Genomic DNA, 19,657 nt, shown 5'->3' with positions numbered 1-19,657 from the left:
CCTTACTGGTGTCCAGCCCAGGTGTGGGCCCGCAGTGAAAAGTCAGCGCTTCTGGGAGGGCCAGGGACCCTTTGTGGGGTTGGTGCCCCGACTCTGTGTCTGCCTTGTTGAACGCCAGCTGCTGAGCTGCAGCTCCTGATTTCCTGCATCTGGGCTGATGCCCGAGCGTGTGGGGCCACCCTGAGAACTGTGGGCCAAGCTTCGCTTTGGGTTCCAAGTAGGGCCGGGCAGAAGCTTCTGGGGAGCTGGATGAAGGCGGCCTCTTTGCTGCCTCTGCTGCCACTCGAATCCCTTCCCCCGTGTCCTGCTGCTGCTGCTGACTTTTCCTTTCCTCTCTTTTCTCGTTCCTTCTTTAACTGACTATAACCCTTCACCGGTGCTCTCAGACTTCAGTGTGCAGACAAATCACCCCCAGGATCTTGCTGAATTTAGCTTCTGAATCCGTAGGTCAGCATGGAGCCCAGGAGGCTTCATTGTCCACACACACCAGCTGACACCAAGGCTGCCAGTGCAGTGCGTTGGACCACACCTTGGGTGGCAGGGCCCAAGACAGGCGATTTCCAAGTATTAACGTCACTTCTAATTGGCAAACCCAATTGTCATGGTCTCCGTGAACTCAAAGCAACTCACCCACTAGCTTGGTGACCCTGCGCACAGGATCTGAGCGAGCGCAGCCTTGGTCTCCTCTCTGTGCAGTCGGGAGGATAAACCCAGTCCCAGGAGGGTTGTGCGGATGAAACAAGATGAGGGGACATTGCCTACGGCCTTGGAGGCTTTGGATGAAAATTAATTGCTGTCCGTCTTTTGACTCAGCCCCAGGTAGAATAGCCAAGAGATATGGGTGGCTATAGTTGTATCAAAAAAGTGGAAGGTGTGTTGGCTGGTTTGCCCAGGATGGTGGAGGAGGCCCCGGGGGAGATGCCTGCACCTGCGGACCCCCAAGTTCAAGTTCAGCATCGTGCCTTGAGAGTGGTGAGTAAAGACCCCTCAGAGCATCTGTCTGATCACTCAAATCCCTTTGGACTTTTCTAGAATTTGAAATCACTTTTACTTTTCTTTTTTAGGTCAAAAAAACCCCAGAGGCTTTTTGCCTGACAAATATCCATCTTAGCTTTGGGGGTTTGCACCAGTGAGTTCCTCTTCACACATCCACACACTTACCCTCACCCCCACTCAAATCTGTAAACAGTTTTTAAATGTGTATTTTCTTTCAAAATAAAGCCACTAAAGCTTTACCAAGATGAGCCGCTGACATGAAATCCACATTTGGCAAACCTCTGTCATCTCTGTTTTACTGAGTGTAGACTATTATAAATTAAGTGAAGTCACTATGGGTTTTTTCCCCCCCCAAAATGGTTATGGAAGTTGAGCTGCTCCCAAGTAAAAGATAAATTATGGCTGGATGTAAAGAGGCATCATTTAAAAAGTGTCAGGATACAATTGGGTTCTTAAAAACCACGCAGAGCTGCTAAATTCACATGAAAATTGAGTGGTGAGGGATTGCCCGGGGTGACAGCATCCTTGGCATTGATTTATCCCATCTGTTTGACCAACCCATTACTTCAGGGCTTGGGTGGAGACGCAGCATCCTCCAGGAGGGTCTTCACGGCCCCAGCCCCCAGCTAGGGCCTCTGCTGAGCACCGGAGAGCAAGGGTCTTCCCAGACCCCCATGAGGAGGGTAATGTGTACGGAACCTTACTTCACCGATATTTTGTATTGGAGTCTAGTTGATTGACAAGGTTGTGTTAGTTTCTGCTGTACAACAGAGTGACTCAGTTATACATATATGTACATTCTTTTTCATATCCTTTTCCATTATAGCTTATCACAGGATATTGACTATAGTTCCTTGCGCTCTATAGTAGCACCTTTTCGTTTAGCTATCCTATATATAATAGTTTGCCTCTGCTCATCCCAAACCCCCAATCCTTCCCTCCCCCACCCCCTCCCCCTTGGCAACCAAGTCTGTTCTCTGTGTCTGTGAATCTGTTTCTGTTTTATAGATTCATTTGTGTCATATTTTAGATTCCACATATAAGTGATATCATGTGGTATTCATCTTTCTTTTTCTGACTTACTTCACTCTGCAGAATGATCTCTAGGTCCATTAATGTTGCTGCAAGTGGCGTTATTTCATTCCTTTTTATGGCTGAGTAATATTCCATTGTATATATGTACCACATCTTCTTTATCCATTCATCTGTTGGTGGACATTTAGGTTGTGTCCATGTCTTGGCTACTGTGAATAGTGCTGCTATGAACATGGGGGTGGTGTGTGCACTTATCTTTCTGAATTATACTTTTGTCCGGGTTTATGCCCAGGAGTGGGATTGCTGGATCATGTGGTAACTCTATTTTTAGTTTTTTGAGGAACCTCCATACTGTCCTCCACAGTTGGCTGCACCAGTTTACATTCCCACCAACAGCGAAGGAGGGGAACCCCACTTCAGAAAGGGGACGTCAACCACGAGCATGCCGCTTATTATTTATGATCAAATCCTTGTGGTATCATCTTGAAGGTTGATTTGAGGCTGAATTGAACCACTTCTGCCTCAGTAAACTTTTAGGCTGCCCACGATCATTTGGTATTGTAAGTTCTACCGTGATCAAAATCTCTGTGCCCACACTTTTCACCACTTAGGTTTTTACCCTGGAGTAGAGGAAAGAGGTGGGCTTGCCTAGTCGAAGGGTCTGATTCTTGAGATGTATTTCCAAATTATTTCCAGCAGTCATTTCCAACATAGTGCCTCGAAATGCCCTCTCTAGCATTGCGTATTCTCATTAAGAAAAAAATCTTGCTAATTATTTTAGGTCGGAAATAGTATTATTTAATTTTCAGGACACCAAGACGTTTTCGTCTTTATTTTTCAAAAACAAAAGAAGAAAGTCCTTGCTTAAGAAAGCTTTGAAGGTTGTGGAGACCCAGCTTGGTGGAGTCTTGCTGGAGCCCGCTCACGCCAGCTCGAGTGAGCCAGTTCTGTACGTTTCCCAACTCCCGGTTCTGTGATCACTCCTTGGTAGCTTGAATTCAGCCACGGTGAGAGCCTTTACACTGCAGAAATTGGCAAATGTTGCAAACCAGGCCTCCCCTCACTCCAAGAACTGGTTGCTAACATTATCAGCACTGCAGCCATTTAACATGTGGTTAGAGAGGGCTTGCTGAGAAAACACACGATAGCAAGAAAAGCCTGCTGTCTAGTTAGAGAAGGAGGAGTCTGGTTAATAGCAATGGACACTCTGCAATCAAGGCTGGATCTTTGCAGCCCACCTAGTCCCCACGTGGGAGAGAACGCGTCTCCTTCAGGCTTGAGTATTCAAGGAAGGAAGATTTAGAGCTTAAGCCAGATCTCCGAGAGCCCGCAAAACACGGACGAAGGAGGAGTGACGAGTGAGAGGTGCGGCCTGTTTGAGGGGCTGTCAGGAGGCCCTCATTTCTTGTCACAGGTGAAGGCTCACGTTAAAATCCTAGCTGGTGCTGTGAACCTGGGCTATGACATCAGCCAGGGCCCCTCGAGGGTCCGTGCTGCCCACCCCCCGACGTCCCTCTCGGGGCTGGACCTTGGTGACGGGATGCTGTGTGTTTCTCGGTCGTGGCATCTGGTTCCTATTGCGTCAGAGGTTGGGGTTCACCGTCTGTAGTCTGCAGCCCTCATGATTTCAAAGGCAAGGCTTAATTGGTCCCCAGTGCTGGGCTTTTTTCTGTCTCCCAAGGAGAAATGAGTTCTGTTGTCCTGATGGATGGAAGAGGACAGGTGCAGCTTGCGAGTATATTTGGAAGTTGCAGAAGCGGTTCATTTTGAGACTCTGTGTGTAAGACACGGTTCAAGCTGGGGCCCGGGAAAGGAAGTGAGACCCAAGAAATGGACGGCAAAGGAGGGATTTCTTGAGGCCAGCTGTCTGTGGCAGAACTGGGGCCAGACAGCCAGGGAGAAGTATTCAGGTTTGGGCTTGGTTTGGTTTAAACAGGCAATTCGGGGTCACTTTAAGATGGCCCCTGGCCTCTTGGTGCTGGGTGCTGTGTGCTGGCAGCTCTCCCCGTCAGAGGCCTCAGTGATGGAGCTGGGATCCAGCTCTTGGGTCTGGCCATTCCCAGAATCGTCTGCCCTCGAACTGTTGACTTTGGCCCGGGAAGACAGGTTGGCTGAGGATGAGTCCCCCAGCCCTGGCTGGTCTTAAGGTTCCTTTCCTTTCTTCCTGTCTGCACGTTGTCTTCACGGGCAGGGGACGCAGAGTCTGTCCACCCATGAGAAGCCCAGAAGCCTGCTCCGTAGAGGCCCCAGAGCTGGCAGTAATGCAGGGGGAGGGGAGACATCCACAGCCCCGTGATGCTCCTGCTTTCTGCCCACTTCTTGCCTATCTGCCCCAAATTTGCTCTTCCCAAAGGGTCCAGAGGGGTTATGACAGAAGAACCCACGGGAGAGGGCAGGAAGGAGACGGGTGTGACCGAGAGGGTGTTGGTGGGCCAGGGAAGCGGGGGCTCGCTGAGTGGGGGCGTCTGTAGGGGTGGTGGGAAGGGAGGGTGGGGAGCATTGGAGGGCGAGGTGCACGGCAGCCTTGACTGTGACACAGGGGCGGGAGGGGGCCATCCTCCGCCCACCTCAGTGTCGGGGGTGCGTTCACCCGTGAGGAGAGCCGTGGGCAACGGGCACAGCTCTGTGAGTGGTGCCAGGAGTGACCATGAGGATGGATGGCGGCCCTGCCTGCCTTGAGATCCGATGCTTCTGGAAAGTGAGCCTTTCAGGAACACCAAGCTCCGTCCCTACCCGGAGGACACCGAGACGGTTGAACGCGCTTCCTGTAGGTGGAAGCCATTCGTCCGTTCGTTCCTCCTCACCCCCTGAACACTGACCTTGCCTTCCACCCAGATGCTTATTTCAAACGCGACCCCTTCAGACTGGAAGGGCAAGGGGCCTGGGCTCTGAGGGCAGGTCCCTTCCTGGCTCTGCTTGTGACCTCGTGACCTCTGGGTTTTGCTTCTCGAACCATCCAGTACAGAACCACACGCCCGCCCAGCACCTCCTGGGTGCAGGACGGGGTGTCGTGTGAAGGTGCACAGCTGTTCTCAAGGCCCACGGCCCCTTGGAGTCCCCCGGGAAGCTTTCAAAAATGCTCATGTCTGGGAGCCCACCCCAGAGGCTCTGTTGGCCAGAGCTGGGCTGGGTATTGGCATTTATAATTCCCTGGTGTTTCGAATATGCTTGTAGACCCTGCGATCCCCTGAGGCTGAGGAACAGGGGGCAGAGGGGTGATGGCCTCCCTGCTGTCTGCCCCTCTGTCTGGGCCCTGGCCCCGCGGGGAGGGTGGGGTCTGCGGCCGGCCAGGAGGGGGCCCGGGAAGGATGGAAAGTGCCCGCACTGCAGGCTCTCCCTCAGCCATTAAAGTTTATCGTTGTCGCAGACAGTGATTGAAAAAGGCTTTTTGCAGGACTGCAATGTGAGCAATGAAACTTGCCAGCTGATACAGACACAGGGCACTTATCTCATAAAAATATCCTCCGTGTCAAAAGGTTTCAGTAAATGTGGCTGGAAGTATTAGCTGTTGTTTCTGCCAGCCTCAGGCTCCCCCAGGGCCCCCACGAGGGGCTATAAAAGGGGGCTCAGTTCCTGCAAAGAAGGAGGGAGGGAAAGAAGGAGAAGTGGAGGGGAAGCTCAGCCCTGCCTGCTGCTGGCAGGGAAAGCGCCGGCTCCTCGGTAGCCCTGCGGTTTAATCGGGTAGGTGCTCTCTGCTCTCCCTTGTGTATCCTCCAGTTGCCAACTTCGAGGGTGACAGGGCCGCTCCCCCAGGGGCAAGTGTGCCGACAGCCAGCTAGGCCGTGAAGTTCCATTTGTGTGAGCTCACTGACCTCCCCCAGTGACCCTACAACAGAAGGAAGTTACATAGGCTGAGCCTCCGAGAGGTTAAGCAATTTGCCCAAAGTCACACAGCTAGAAAGTGGCAGAGCTGGGATTAGGTAACAAAAACCCTCCTCTTTTCTGGACACCTAGAGCCAAGGATGAGTTCTCACTCTGTTTGGAAGCTGGGTCACTGCCAGAGGCCCAGGCTGATCTGGCCAGGCCTCTGCCCACCGCCCCGGGGCTGCTCCAGGGCCTGGGCTTGTGGTGCAAATCAGGCTGAGGAAAGATTGCCTGTCTGCCTCTGGGGGGCTCTTCGGTGGGAACACAGGTTTTCAGGGTGGGCTCAGGAGAGACCCATCATGGTGCTGAACACACTCTGTGGTGTAGGGGCTTGACTCAGGTGTGGCTGTCTCCTGGGGTCACCAGGGACTGCTGAGGAGTGGGCTGCATCCACCCCCATCCCAATCCGAGTTTCTATCCAGGTGTCAGTGCACCAGCACATTCTGCCCCCCGTCCGCCCCTCGCTGGGCTCCAGTTACCTCCTGAGCCCGCTGCTGGCTTGGACGGAGGTGTGCGGTCCAGAGAAGGGCCGGGACTTCTCTCTGAGAAGGCAGCTGCGCTAACCGTGGGCAGGGCCCCTCACCGCCCAGCCTCCCAAATCGGCATCCACTGGGAGCCAGGTCAGGCCCTGGGCTCGGGCAGCACAGAGGCAGCGGGAGAGCCTGGGCGCATGGGTCCAGTAGGAGGTCAGGGGCTTGGGCATGACGGGGGCTCCTGAGCCCAGACCCAGGGGAGGCGAGGGTCCTGTCTGCATATGGGTTTCCCTTCTCCTGGCCCGCACCCACGCATGGGTGATGAGGCCCGCTGGACCCTGGGGTCAGCCCTGCTCCCGGACAGGATGCCAGGCAGGCTGGGTCCAGAGCAGAGCACCCAGGACCCAGGCCAGCAGCTCACAGGCTCGGCTTCAGCGTCAGAAAGCCCGAGGGGCCAGGTGAGCAAGAGACAGCTCAGACAGCCTAGCTTCCTGGCTCCGGCTCTGTGCCACCCGACCCCCCCCACCCCTGCCGCCTGTCTTTACACACTTGCCTTGTACGACTTTCTCACTGAGGATTCCAGCCACCACCCAGATCACAGCCTCTTCCAAGAGCTGTCCCCCAGCTCAGGCCTCATTTCTACAACTAGTCCCTGGTTGTGCCGTCCCCATGGTCCATGGGCATCTCAAACTCAGCTGGTCGGAAACCACCCATTTTCTGGCTCTCAAAGCAGCCTTTCTCTCCCATGTCTCCTCGCATAGTTGGGGACACCACCACCCACCTCAGCCCCAGGATGCTCGACTGGACCTGTCTCACTCTTCACTCACCCCCGCACCCTGCAGCCTGCACTGGCCGTGACCTGCCCCCTCTCTGCCCCCCGCTGCCATCCCTCCAAGGTTAGGTCTGCTGCTCAGTCCGTCTCCTGGCCTCCGGCATCATCCTGTACACAGCCCACCCTCCGCGCCCTTGGATGTCAAATGCAGATCTGACCCCGTGGCTCCCATGCAGAAAACCTCCTGCTGTCTCGCCATCACCAGCAGGCTAATGTCAGTGTCCTTTTTAAAAAAATTTATTTTATTGGAGTATAGTTGATTTACAGTGTTGTCTTAGTTTCAAGCGTACAGCACAGTGAATCACATATATATATACATTCTTTTTTAAAAATTCTTTTCCATGATGGTTTATCACAGGATATTGAATATAGTTCCCTGTGCTCTGCAGTAGGACCTTGTTGTTCATCCATCCTCTGTATAAGAGTTTGCATCTGCTCACCCCAAACTCTCAGTCCATTCTCCCCACCCCCTCTCCCCCTTGGCAACCACAAGTCTGTTCTTCTATGTCTGTGAGTCCGTTTCTGTTTTGTAGGTAAGTGTCAGAGTTTAGATTCCACATATGTGATATCATATGGTATTTCTCTCTCTCTTTCTGACTTAGTTCACTTGCTATGATAATTTCTAGGTCCATCCATGTTGCTACAAATGGCCAGATTTCACTTTTTTATGGCTGAGTAATAGTCCATTGTATATATGTGCCACATCTTCTTTATCCATTCATCTGTTGATGGACATTTAGGTTGTTTCCATGTCTTGGCTGTTGTGAATAGTGCTGCTATGAACGTAGGGGTGCATGTATCGTTTTGAATTACAGTTTTCTCCAGATATATGCCCAGGAGTGGGATTGCAGGATCATATGGCAGCTCTATTTTGAGTTTTTTGAGGAGCCTCCATACTGTTCTCCATAGTGACTGCACCAATTTATAATGCCCAGTGTCCTTAACATCCTGTAAGGCATGCCATGCCCAGCCCCACCCCCCCACCACTCCCCTGCTGTTGATGCTGTGACAACACCAAGCACTCCTGCTGTTTCTCATCTCTGTGCCTTCCTGGTCCCCTCCTCGCTCACCTGTCACCTGTTGCCTTGAATGTCTCCCACTGGCTGGCAGATCCTTGAGATCAGGGCTGCTGCGTTTTCCTTCCTGCATCTCCAGGACAGAGCCTGGGCCCAGGAGCTGAAGACGTGTCATATGGTGGAGAAGACAGAACGGGGAGCTGGACTCCCTCAAGGACTCTGAGTGGACGTGGCCTCCCTTGGGAAGACCACGGGGAGTGCCTTTTCTGCGGCCAGGGACTTGAGCTTCTCCATTTGTCCAGCCACACCGTTGTAAGGAAGCAGTCACGACAGACGGGCAGAGTGCAAGGGTGGCTAAGCCTTAGGCTCTAGAATCGCAGACGGGGTGAAATTCTTTCTTGTCTGTGACTCGCTGTGTGATCTTAGACAAGTTATGTACTCTTCAAGCCTCAGTTTTCTCATCTGTAGAATGGGGGCAGTCATAGTGCCCCCTCCCCCACATAGGGTTGATGTAAGGGAAAATAAACATGAATGTCAAGTGCACAGAATTATGCCTGGAGTGGCACTCAAAACTATTTTTGTAATTGTACGGCATTCAACTGATACTCTTTTGAGTTTCTACCACTGGACTTCTGGGCGTGGAAAAACAGTATTATTACTACAGTGAACAGTACAGACATGGGGTGCGCGGTGGCCAGAAGGCCGGTGTAGATGGCACGTCGTGGCCTCGTTTCCATGTGGGACCCCACATGATCACCTGCCCCCCGGCACTGTGGGGTAAGCAGGGACCATCCATAGTGGGCTGTCGCCCCGTGTTGATGAGGGAGGCCCTCAAGTCCTGGTCTGGTGGTCTGTCCGCTCAGCTTCGGCCTGAGTGGTTGGCCAAGGGAGCAGGGGTGCCCAGCTCCGTGGCATCTGCTCTGGAGCTGTGGTTTGGGGCAAACTAACGTTATCCCTTCTTATCCCGAGCTCCTGGCTCGGGCTGCTGTTGGTCTGGCCTGGAGGTAGATTTGGGGTGGGGGGTTTTGGTCTGAGAATCTTATTTTGCCGGGAAAGGAAGGAGAATCAGCCGCCGGGAAGCTCACTGCAGTGCTCAGCTTATGGCTGGTGGCGCAGACGGTCTGCAGGGGGGCGGGGGTTCATCTTAGTGCCAGAGTGCCCTCCTCCTCTGACCTGAAAGGACATCTCCAACCGGTGGGGGACAATCGGCTTGTGCTAACAATCTGACCCCCGGCAGAGTGGCTGCGAGGGTCCCCCGGCCCGAGTCCCCTGTGTCTCCACGAACCCCAGGATGTCATTCCTTATTGGAAATAAACGCATCCTCCGCCTTTTGGCCAACTAGGTGATGAGGGTCCCACAGGTAGATCACCTGGAGGTGCCTCCCAGACTCAGGAAGCCCCCCTGGTGCTCCCAACACAGCTGGGCCCCCTGGCCTCTGCCCGAACGTGGCCCTGTTGTCCCCCCACCCCACTTTAAGCTCCGCTTGCCCTCCTAGCTGCCCGGCCGGCCCCGCCCCGTCAGTTGTATCCCTACTGCATGTGGCTCTTCCAGAGCGCCCTCTGGAGAGAGTGTGAAATACTCAAGGGCCCTGGAGAAGGGCTGTGGATTTCACGGCTCCAAGCCTGTGAAGCTGATGCTCAGAAGAGTGAAAACACACACATCCATTCACAGCAGGAGGACGGCTGCTGGGTTGTGCACCTCATTTACACCCACTTTGCTCATGGGGATCCTGGCTCCTCCCAGGCCACCTGCTGGTCCTCATGCTGGTGGGCAGCAGCAGTCGATGGAAGAGCTCCCGGCTGTAGCCATAGCAACAGCTTCTCCACAGCGCACAAGTACCGGCCTGGCCTTGGGAGGGGGCGGGGGGGCGTCCACCTATTTACCTCTGGGTGCCTCCAGGGCCACTGATGACAGCTGCAGTCTCCCCGGGCTGTGGATTCTTCTTTCCAGCCGTCCTGTCCCATCCTCGATCCTGCAGGGCATCTGGTCCATCCCTGCCATGGGACCTTTGCCTATCCGAGCCATTTGTAATGCTAACAGGCAGTTGGGGTCTCCCAGCGGCCCCCCAGGCCTGCGGCAGGGTTGATGGCAGGGCCCTCAGCCACCCTGTCCCTTGGCAGGTGTGCAGGGGCGCCCCTCCTAATCACAGACTGCGTTTTAATTTATGCAGACGGGGGAGGGATGTTGGCAGGAGTCACAGACATCCATCACCCCATCTCCCAGCACAGTCAGTTGTCAGCGGGGCCTTAAAGATAATACACTTTGTGTTTAGGGCAGTTACTTCATCTTGACGAACTCCTGTGTTAAGCAGGGCTCTTAGGGGGCCATGATTAATCAGCACAAAACCAGGTGGGTGCCTTTTCTGAACTCTAGTCGCCCCTGGGGACCCGGGCTGGGCCCTTTGCCACCCTCGCCGCCCTGTTTACACTCGCAGCATGCTGAGAGCGCGCACCCTGCGAAGGCTGTGAGGCACCGAGCCGCGGCGGGGGAGGGGCCCATTTGTAACCGGTCAGCACACTTCCAAGCCCGGCAGAATGATCCATGGGGGTGATTAGCAGGCCCCAGGAACACAGCTGGGGAAAACAGATAACCTCCTCTCGTGGGTCCCTCCCGGACTCGCCCCCAAGACTTTGCTGGATCCTTGGGTAGCACTAAGAAGCAGCTGCGGGAAATACTTCCATTTTGGGTCGGGGCGGGGGTTCAGTCCACTTTTGAAAGGGCCACCGACAAAGTGCAAAGACCACGTTCAGCCCTGTGTCTCCTGGAGTTTGTCAGCCCCGCGACTCTGCCCTCCCGGGTCACCTGTGCCCCGCTCCTCCATCACACACCGTGGCAGTGATCACACTGAAGCCCCGCCCCAGGCCGCCTGGGCCTCCTCCTTGGCTCACGTCGTATCTTCACGGTCCCAGAAGAGCTCTCACTGCCCTGTCGCGGCCGTAAGGACGTGGCTGGAGTTCCCTGGGTGGCTGACCCCGGCCAGGCTCCTGAACCTCTCTGTGCCTCAGTGCCCTCACCTGTGAAATGGAGATGATGATGACGCAATCCTTACCAAAGGCCATGCAGAGTAAATCACACTCAGGAAGCCTCCAGCAGGTAGGAAGCCTGGTGCGTTTGCTGTTGGAACAACTTTCGATTTCAGTCTCTGAGGAGGGCCCCAGCTGATGAGCTGACCCTTTGTCCGCCTCTTCCTATGACTACTGTTCTAAGACTACCACGTCCGCTGCGATGGCCCTGTCTAATGCTGCCCTGCCTGGTGCTGCCGTCCTGCCCTCCTGTGTCTAACACTGCTTCGTCTGCTACCCATCTGTGCCGCAGGGCTTTCTCTCCTGTTAGTTTATGCAGAACATGGGCAGCTATGGGCCCCCTTCTTATCCTCAAGTCTCTTTTCCAGGAGTGAGAAGATTCCCTCATTCGTTCCCCCCTCATTTATTCACGCCCTCCCGCCGTGCCAGGCACCCGACTCTGGCTTGGGGGAAATGGTCCGGAGGGCATATCTTCTGCCTGATTTGGGGAGGGGGCAGGAGAACAGGAAACATCACAGGCACATGTGATCTTGATCTGACCAGGGTTCTTAGACTCGGTAATCAATAGAAATTGACTAGAGGCCAGACAGGAGATCCAGGCAAGGCTTTATTGGGGCCCCTGCTGCAGCAGGGGGAGGGCCAGAACAAGTAGCAAGCTCCCTTTGCTCTTCCCCAAGGTGGGGCGGGCTGGTTCCTTATATGGGGTGAGGGTAGGGGTGTGTCCAGGGCTCCGGCTGGAGGGGTGGCTTAGGTGGTCTGCCCACCCCCTTGGGGGGGTTGAGTGCAGGGGGCATGCGCGCAGCACCCCGTTTTTGCCCCGGACACCTTGTTTTTGCTCCCAGCTCTTCAGAAGTGTTAGTTGCGTTTTTGGTCTTTTTGTATCTTGTTGTCCCTAATTTGCCCTGACTACACAAGTGCACAGTTACTTTTAGTCCCTTATAGTTTCTTTGTATCTGTTGCTCCAGGAGACGTTTGTCCAGGTGCAGGCACTGCAGCAAAGGGTCCCAGGTCCCAGGTCCCAGCCTGTCTCAGACTGGATTTGTTTGGGGCAGCATGAGTTGGCCTGATAAGCAGGAGATGGGCTTGGTGGGAGGAGAAGAGTGAGCGTGGGTGGTGGGCTGGGAGCTCTCTGGGGTCTGCAGGGGTCCGGCTGATCCTGGGGGTGGGGTCAGAGGAGTGCCAGGCCGGGCCCTGGACTCCATTCTGCCTGTGACAGCAGGAGCTGGGGGCCACCTCCCAAGCAATGGGATCCCTCCTCTGGGTCCCCTTGGCTGGGTGAAGCTGGACCCACAGAGCAGGGCCGTTGCCCACAGCACCTTGAATGGGACGAAGAGGCCAGACTGCTCTGGGATTTGTAGCAAGGGCAGCTCTGGCTTCTCTATCCGCCAAACACGTTGTGTGTGGGAGTTTGCCCCTAGATGTTAAACCCTGTTTGTTTTAAAGGAAGTGCACTCCGTCTGCTTTTAATTCACACACTTAGTTCATCAAAATATTGTTTTGCAAGAGGTTTTTTTGGTGTCCGGGAAGCCTTTGGAGTTTTTCCCTGCCTGTCCTCTAGGAAGAGTTTCCTTCTAGGAAACAAGATTCTGGGCCCTGCTCAGGGCCAGTGGGTCGGGTCATGAGGCCGTGTTTTCTGTGTTTGTTTCTCCACCAGCAAAATCAGAGGAATGGGCTTTTCCTGGGGGTTCCACGGATGGGGTACAGTCCTGCAGGGTGGACGTCCAGTGTCCCCTGGACGCAGCGGTGGAAGGTCGTGGGACGGCGGGAATGGCATATGCTGGGACCATCATTCAGACATTTGGGTCCAGAATCACGCAGAGCCGGTGCTCCCCAGGGAACCAGGCTTCTGGAGGTGTTACAGGGCTCAGCCAGTGTTTGTTCACAGCCCTGCCTGCACCGCTGCCTGCGTGTGCTTTGCTTTCTGGGGACCCTCTTAATTGTCATAGGCTCTCAGGAGTCCAGTTGCCCACTGCCTTGTTTGAGAATGCCTACCCAAGCCAATGGGAAAGGCATTGTGCAGCAATCCAGGGCAGAATTCAGGGAGGCGCTGCAGACTTGCTCTGCTCGGCCCTGACGGGTCAAGGGTGTGGAAGGAGTTTGGGATGAACATAGACACACGACTGTATATAAAATAGATAACCAACAAGGACCTACTGTAGAGCACAGGGAACTCTACTCAATATCCTGTAATAACCTATAGTGGAAGAGAATGTAAAAAAAGAATATATGTGTGTGTGTGTGTGTGTGTGTGTGTGTGTGTGATTGAATCACTTTGCTGTACACCTGAAACTAATGCAACATTGTAACTCAACTATATTTCAATAAAAAATTTAAAAAGTAGATAATGTGGATATATTGTATACCATAGGGAAATTATAGCCATTATCTTGTAATAACATTTAAAGGAGTATCATCTGGAAAAACACTGAATCCCTATGCTGTACACCTGAAGCTAATAAAATATTGTAAATCTTCTATACTTCCATAAAAGATTTAATAAATAAAGTCAATAGATTTAAAAAAACGATAAACAAGCAGAAAAGGGTGTGGAAGGAATGAGCCTGGGAGCACTTGTGACTTAAACAGATGCAAGCAAAGGAGAAATGAAGGAAAGATTAACTGCTTGTCAGGCGGCTAATTTAAGGACCAAATAGAAGTCTGCAGGGAGCTCAGATTCAGAAGCAAGGAAGGACTGAGGTTTGGGAGCGCGCTCATCACCATAATGTATCGATGAGACTTTGCTTCACCCAGACTGGAATTCAAAAGCAAAGTCCAGTAATGATACCTGGTTAGGCCTGGGTCATTCAGTAAGGTGACCACGAGCTGTGTTGGCTGTCCTGCACTTCATATGGAGCCGATTCGAATTGAGATGTGCTGTCAATGAAATACATAACTGACTTGGAAGACTTAGTACAAATAAAATGAAATAAAATATGAGGTTAATGATTTGCATGTTGAAAGGATAATATTTCTGATATACTGGGTCAAGGACATTGTATTATGAAAATTATTACCTGTTTCTTTCTAGTTTGTTTTTAATGAGGCTACTAGAACATTTAAAGTAACATAGGTGGCCTGCATCACACATCTGTGAGGCCAGGGCTGTCCTTGACAGGAGGACAGCAGAGGAGACTCGTTTTAGGTAGAGGAGGTTTGAAGGGAAAGAACCCTGTTGAGTCATGTATAATCATCGGGACCATTCTGACAACAGTCTCCGAGGAGTGGTCCTTAGGGGTCTGCTTCAGTGAGGGAATGAAAAGCATTTGGGTTTTTTGTTATTGTCGTTTTTTGTTTTTATTTATTTTATTTTTGGCTGCCTGGGGTCTCAGTTGCGGCACATGGGATCTTTCATTGCGGCACGCGGGCGTTTCCCTAGTTGTGGCTCGCGGCTCCAGGGCGCGTGGGCTCTGTAGTTGTGGTGCACGGGCTTAGTTGCCCCACGGCATGTGGCATCTTAGTTCCCTGATCAGGGATCGAACCCGCGTCTCCTGCATTGGAAGGCGGATTCTTAACCACGGGACTGCCAGGGAAATCCGAAAAGCATTTGTAACGAGCCGTCCACGGCAGGAAAGTGAGTGCCGCCCACAGAGCTTGGAGGTGCTTGGAGGCTGTTCTCACAGCAGATTCCACCGCCTGGTTTGGAATCTTGCTGGCTGGCTTTGTCAGGCTCTGCCTCAGAACACGCCCTGGAGTCAGGGGGTGTTGGCCAGCCTGGGGAAGCATCACCAGTGCCTGGTGGGGACGAGATGCTGCGGCCTGCTTGAGATCCACAGCAGAGTGACCCCAGGCTCTCTTGGTGCTCTCGGGAGGGTGGGAGTCAAGGCCAAAGCACAGACTGGGCGGATCTTTTGCTGGAGCTCTGTAGGAAAGGGCAGATGCTGGGAGGGAAGCAGAGTAGCAGGTGACATCCTGGGGACCCATGGGGAACAGGCAGAGGAGTGGCATAGGCGTCCTCCTGAAAGGGCTCAATGCCCCCGTGACAAGTGGGCTTTTCAGACAATGACAGGACAGCATCGAAGCTGCCAGCTGACGGGGCTGCTGGTGCAAGCTGGCAGGTAAGTCAAGGGCATGTCCCAGCAGGTGAGCCCGTGCAGCATGGGGTCCACACTGGGAAGCTTGCATCTGTCCTGGGCCACCTGGCCCGCCCCAGCCTCTGGAACAGGTGGAAGGAGCACGGGGACAGGTCACTCCTCTCCAGACCCCGGGCTGGATTCGTGCTTTCTGCAAGGTTCCTTAGAGGGCTGCAGGGGACACCTTTGGAGCCACAGGCCCCGGGGTCTCAAATCTGTTGTAGATTTGGGGGTTCTGCATATATTGTCTTCTTTGGGACAGATTCTGTGGCCAAGACAATTTTCAAATTTAATCGGGCTTGACCTTCTCCAAAGTTTCTTTTGGTCTTAAGAGTCTGTAATGTGGGACCCCACTGGTCTACCCCGACAGGCAGGCCACTCCTCCCTTCTCTACGACAGCAGAGATCTCCCCAGGGTCCCCCTGGAGATCCCTCCAATCTCCCAGCCCTCACTGAAGGGGCGGGAGGTCTGTGGAGATGGCCAGCTTGGCACTGCTGGGGACCCACTCTGCGCCTGGCCTGCACAGGCTCTGACATGTTAGCTGGTCTCTGCTTCGTGCCTGCCTCTGACCCCCGTCCTGTCACCACCACCATTTTACAGATGAGGAAACCAAGGCACCGGAAGGTTAAGTGCATCAGCGGTGGGGCCGCTGGGCCAGGGCGTCAGCTGCAGCCTCACTGCTGTTCACCACAACCCCGAGGCCTCTGGCGCAGGTCCTGTTGGCCTCCTGTGGCCTGTTTCCCTCAGCTTACCACCGCCCTCTGCAGGTGTCTCGGTCAGCCCAGGCTGTGTAACAGGAACAACCAGAGATTGGTGGGGGGCTTAAACAACTGACATTTATTGCTCACAGTTCTGGAGGCTGGGAAATCAGAGATCAAGGCGCCAGCAGATTCAGTGTCTGGTGACATCCCACTGCCCGACTTATAAACTGCCCACGTCCCACTGTGTCCTCACACAGTGGAAGGGGACATGGTGTCCCTTTTATAAGAGCACTAATCCGGTCGTGAGGGCTCCACCCCCATGACCTCATCACCTCGCAAAGGCCCCACCTCCAAATACCATCATATCAGGCATTAGGATTTCAACATAAGAATTTAGGGTTGACGGAAACATTCAGTCTATAGCGGAGAGAGACAGGTCCCAAGACTGCCCAGGCTTCCTTGCAGTGCGGGCCACGTGGCATTTGCATCTGGCCTCTCCCTGGGGAGTCTGGTCCAGCCGTGGACTGTGCACGCCTCTCTGCCTGCCCACCCCACCCTCCAGACCAGCCTCAGGGCCCTCCCCACCGTGGAGTGGCTCGTGCTGGCCCAGCCCAGCTATTTTGTCCTATTTTGTCAAGCAGCACCTTGGAAAGGCCAGCCCGTGGCTGTGGTGTGGGCCCAGCCACCGCCCTGGTCCTGCCAGGCCCTGTGTGGGCCTGGGCCTCCGCCCGCCGGACACCCGCCAGCTTGTAATGTTGGAATTTCCTGTCTGACGTTAATTTCCCCCCACTATTTTTCCCCCCAAAGTGAGACAAAAACTCTTTTTAATTGCATGCTCTGGAGTGCCAGTCAGGATATTATTATTCTTATTAAGTGCTTCCTGTGGGGCAGTGCCCAGGCATGGGGAAGGCTCTGGATGCAGCCTGTCCCGGGGCTTATTATTGGGGATAATAGTGCCATTTGCATAAGGCCTGGCCACTGGGAAGGAAGCTGTCCCTGGACTTGTCTGCACTGTCCTGCCTCCCAGCTCTGATGCTTCGGCCATTACTTGGTTCCCACTGGGAGAAGCCGTGGCCATGTAAGTCCACACGTCTGAAGGGCTGGCCTTTGAAACTGCCCAGGTTTGAAAGTGGACTGAGAACCCACAGTGAAGGGAGGTGTGCACGGGGGCCTCCACGTGGTTTCTTCAGCCCTGCGTGCACCTTTGTGCTTGTACTTGGAAAAGCACAGTCGCTGGGTTGCATTCCTCTTGAGCCTCCGGCCATATTTAGAAGCCCTGGTAAATGGGGCAGCGTGGTGGTCCCCGGGGTTCGGATGTCACGCCCAGGGCTATCTCTCTTATCAACCATGTCGAGTTTCTACAGCTGCAAATGTTCTCCAGCCAGGACAATGCATAGTAGGCAGAAACGTGAGAAGTAACCTCTTACTTAACTGGTGCCAGTGGGAATTCTGGGGCTACAGCGGTAAAACGGATAATCTAGGCCCATCGTTTTCCAAGGGTGGTCCCTGGCAAGCTTGGTCAGCATCGCCTGGGCACGTTTTATAAATGAAGATTCTCAGGCCTGTCCCAGGCTCACGGAGGCTGAAACTCTGGGGGTGGGGCCCAGCCATGGGGTTTTAATTAACAAAGCCTGCAGGTGATTCTCAGGTCTGAAAAGCACTGACGTTAGCGCCTAAGTAGGTGCATCATAGGTGTGTCTCTTGTTATGTGTATCGCATTCTTGAATCCCTGAGAGGGTCCCAGAGAGAGGCATCCCTCATCCTGAATATACGGCAGAGGCCACGTGGTTTGGGCCAGCATCCACACTGCACACAGCTCCGTGCCAGGGCACTAGTGAGTCCTCTGGACTCTGTCCACACTGCCTCCCAGCCTGAAGGACCCAGCATCCTCTCCAGCTCTCCCAGTCCTGGCCCCTTGCGGGCCCAGCTGCAAAACCACCTCCTCCAGGGAGCTTTCCCGGCCGCTCTGGGTCCCACGGAAATGACCCTTCCCTGACTCTGAGGCTGTTCTGACAGCTGTGCCTGTGGACCCCGCTGAATCCCACGGGGCCAGCCTCTCCAGCTTTGCAGGCGGCCTCCACCGAGGTGCCCGGTGCACTACCTGTGGGCAGGAACGCTGTTCCTCGCTCTCTGGAGCTTCCAGGGCCCTCGAGCAGGGTCCCCCTATTTGGACAGAGTAGGGGAAGCCGTTGCGCCATGGGTGTGACTTTCGCCTTCCGGGCTGTGATGGGCCAGAGTTGAGAGCTCCACGCAGGGTGGTGTGTATCTCCAGTCTGGATACCCGAGAAAGCTGAGGAGCTGGACCTGTGGGGCCTGCAGCCGGTGCAAGTCAAGGCCGTTCTAGAGGGGTCACATGCCGACCTTCATCGTGTCCCTGGATCAGACCTGCGTGCTGAGGGAGGGAGCGTTCAGTCTCTTCTTTGGAGCTGGTGCCGCCATCTCTGGAATCTTCCGGGAAGGCGTGAGCGCCACCTCCCCCAAGGGCGAGGTCCTGGGATCTCCACAGGGATGGGAGCGGGTGTGGGATTCCAGAGGAGCCCCGCTTCAATGGCTGAAATGTCGACCTTAGCTGTGCACAGGCCACGAGCTAGTGTCCAGTAACCGGTCGAGAGCTGGTGGACCTTCCGGGTTCACTGGGGCACAAAGTAAAGGTGCGGATCGCCATCCCTTCCCTACACCATCAGTGCTTTTTCTCTTGCCAAGCATCTTCACCTTCTCATTTCCTGAAGAGTTAAACAGTTTAACTGACCAAGCTGGGCATTCAGGGTGGAATGGAGACTAGCGACCTTCTCTCTGTTGGGAGAGTCCTCCCCAGAGGTGCACTTGTCCGGACCGTCGATTCCCCCCTCGCTTCCGGGAGGGGAGAGCGGGGTTTGATGCCAGGAAACTGGATCATCTGATCCGCCGCCCTCCAGCACAGGGGAGCCACCCCCTGCCTGGGACCGCTCGGCCTAGAGCTTCTTTGGCCACTGCCTTTCCCAGGAGCGGAGTGGCTGCTACAGCCAGGATGATGTGGCTGGCTGAAGGCACATGAGGAAAGGGTGGATGCGATTCTCCAAAGCTGCCTTTTAAACAAAGTTCACAACGCTGTTCATTGGAGCCATCCGGCCACCTGCGAATTCCCTCCGGTGTTTGTTTCACCTAGGGCAGCACGGCACAGGTTCTAGGGAATGAACGGCAGGGAGCCCTGGAGTTTGCAGCAGCCGGCCTGAGCCTCCTGCCAGGGAGCCGTGTGGCAATGGGGTGGCTTCAGCAGGGATAAAATCGTAGAAGAATGTTCCCTCAGTGCCCTGAAGCCCATGGCCCGTCATTTCTGCCTGTCCCCACTCTGTAACGCCACGGTTCCCGTCGCGGGCACGTTCAGCAATGGGCAGCGCATCTGAGATCCAGCTGGATGCATCTCAGGGTCTCTTACCCCAAGAATTACAGAAAAGGTCCCGCCATGATGCTTGTTCACCTCTCCTGAGATTCACAGTGATGGGGAAGGGGGCTCCTACTTGCCGAGCTCCTGCTCTGTGCAGACACTGTCACAGGCTGCCCAGGAGTTGGGTGTGTGTCATCCCATTTTACAGATTTAGACTGAGGCTCGGAGCCCTTGTCCCTTGTTAGCAAATGACAAAACTGGGGTTCACACCCAGATCTGTCTG

The sequence above is a fragment of the Delphinapterus leucas genome, chromosome 8 (genome assembly GCF_059928025.1).
Source record: "Delphinapterus leucas isolate spDelLeu-1000000601 "Yukka" chromosome 8, BTC_Dleu_Yukka2, whole genome shotgun sequence".
NCBI lineage: Eukaryota > Metazoa > Chordata > Mammalia > Artiodactyla > Monodontidae > Delphinapterus > Delphinapterus leucas.
Note: the sequence above shows the minus strand (reverse complement) of the source record.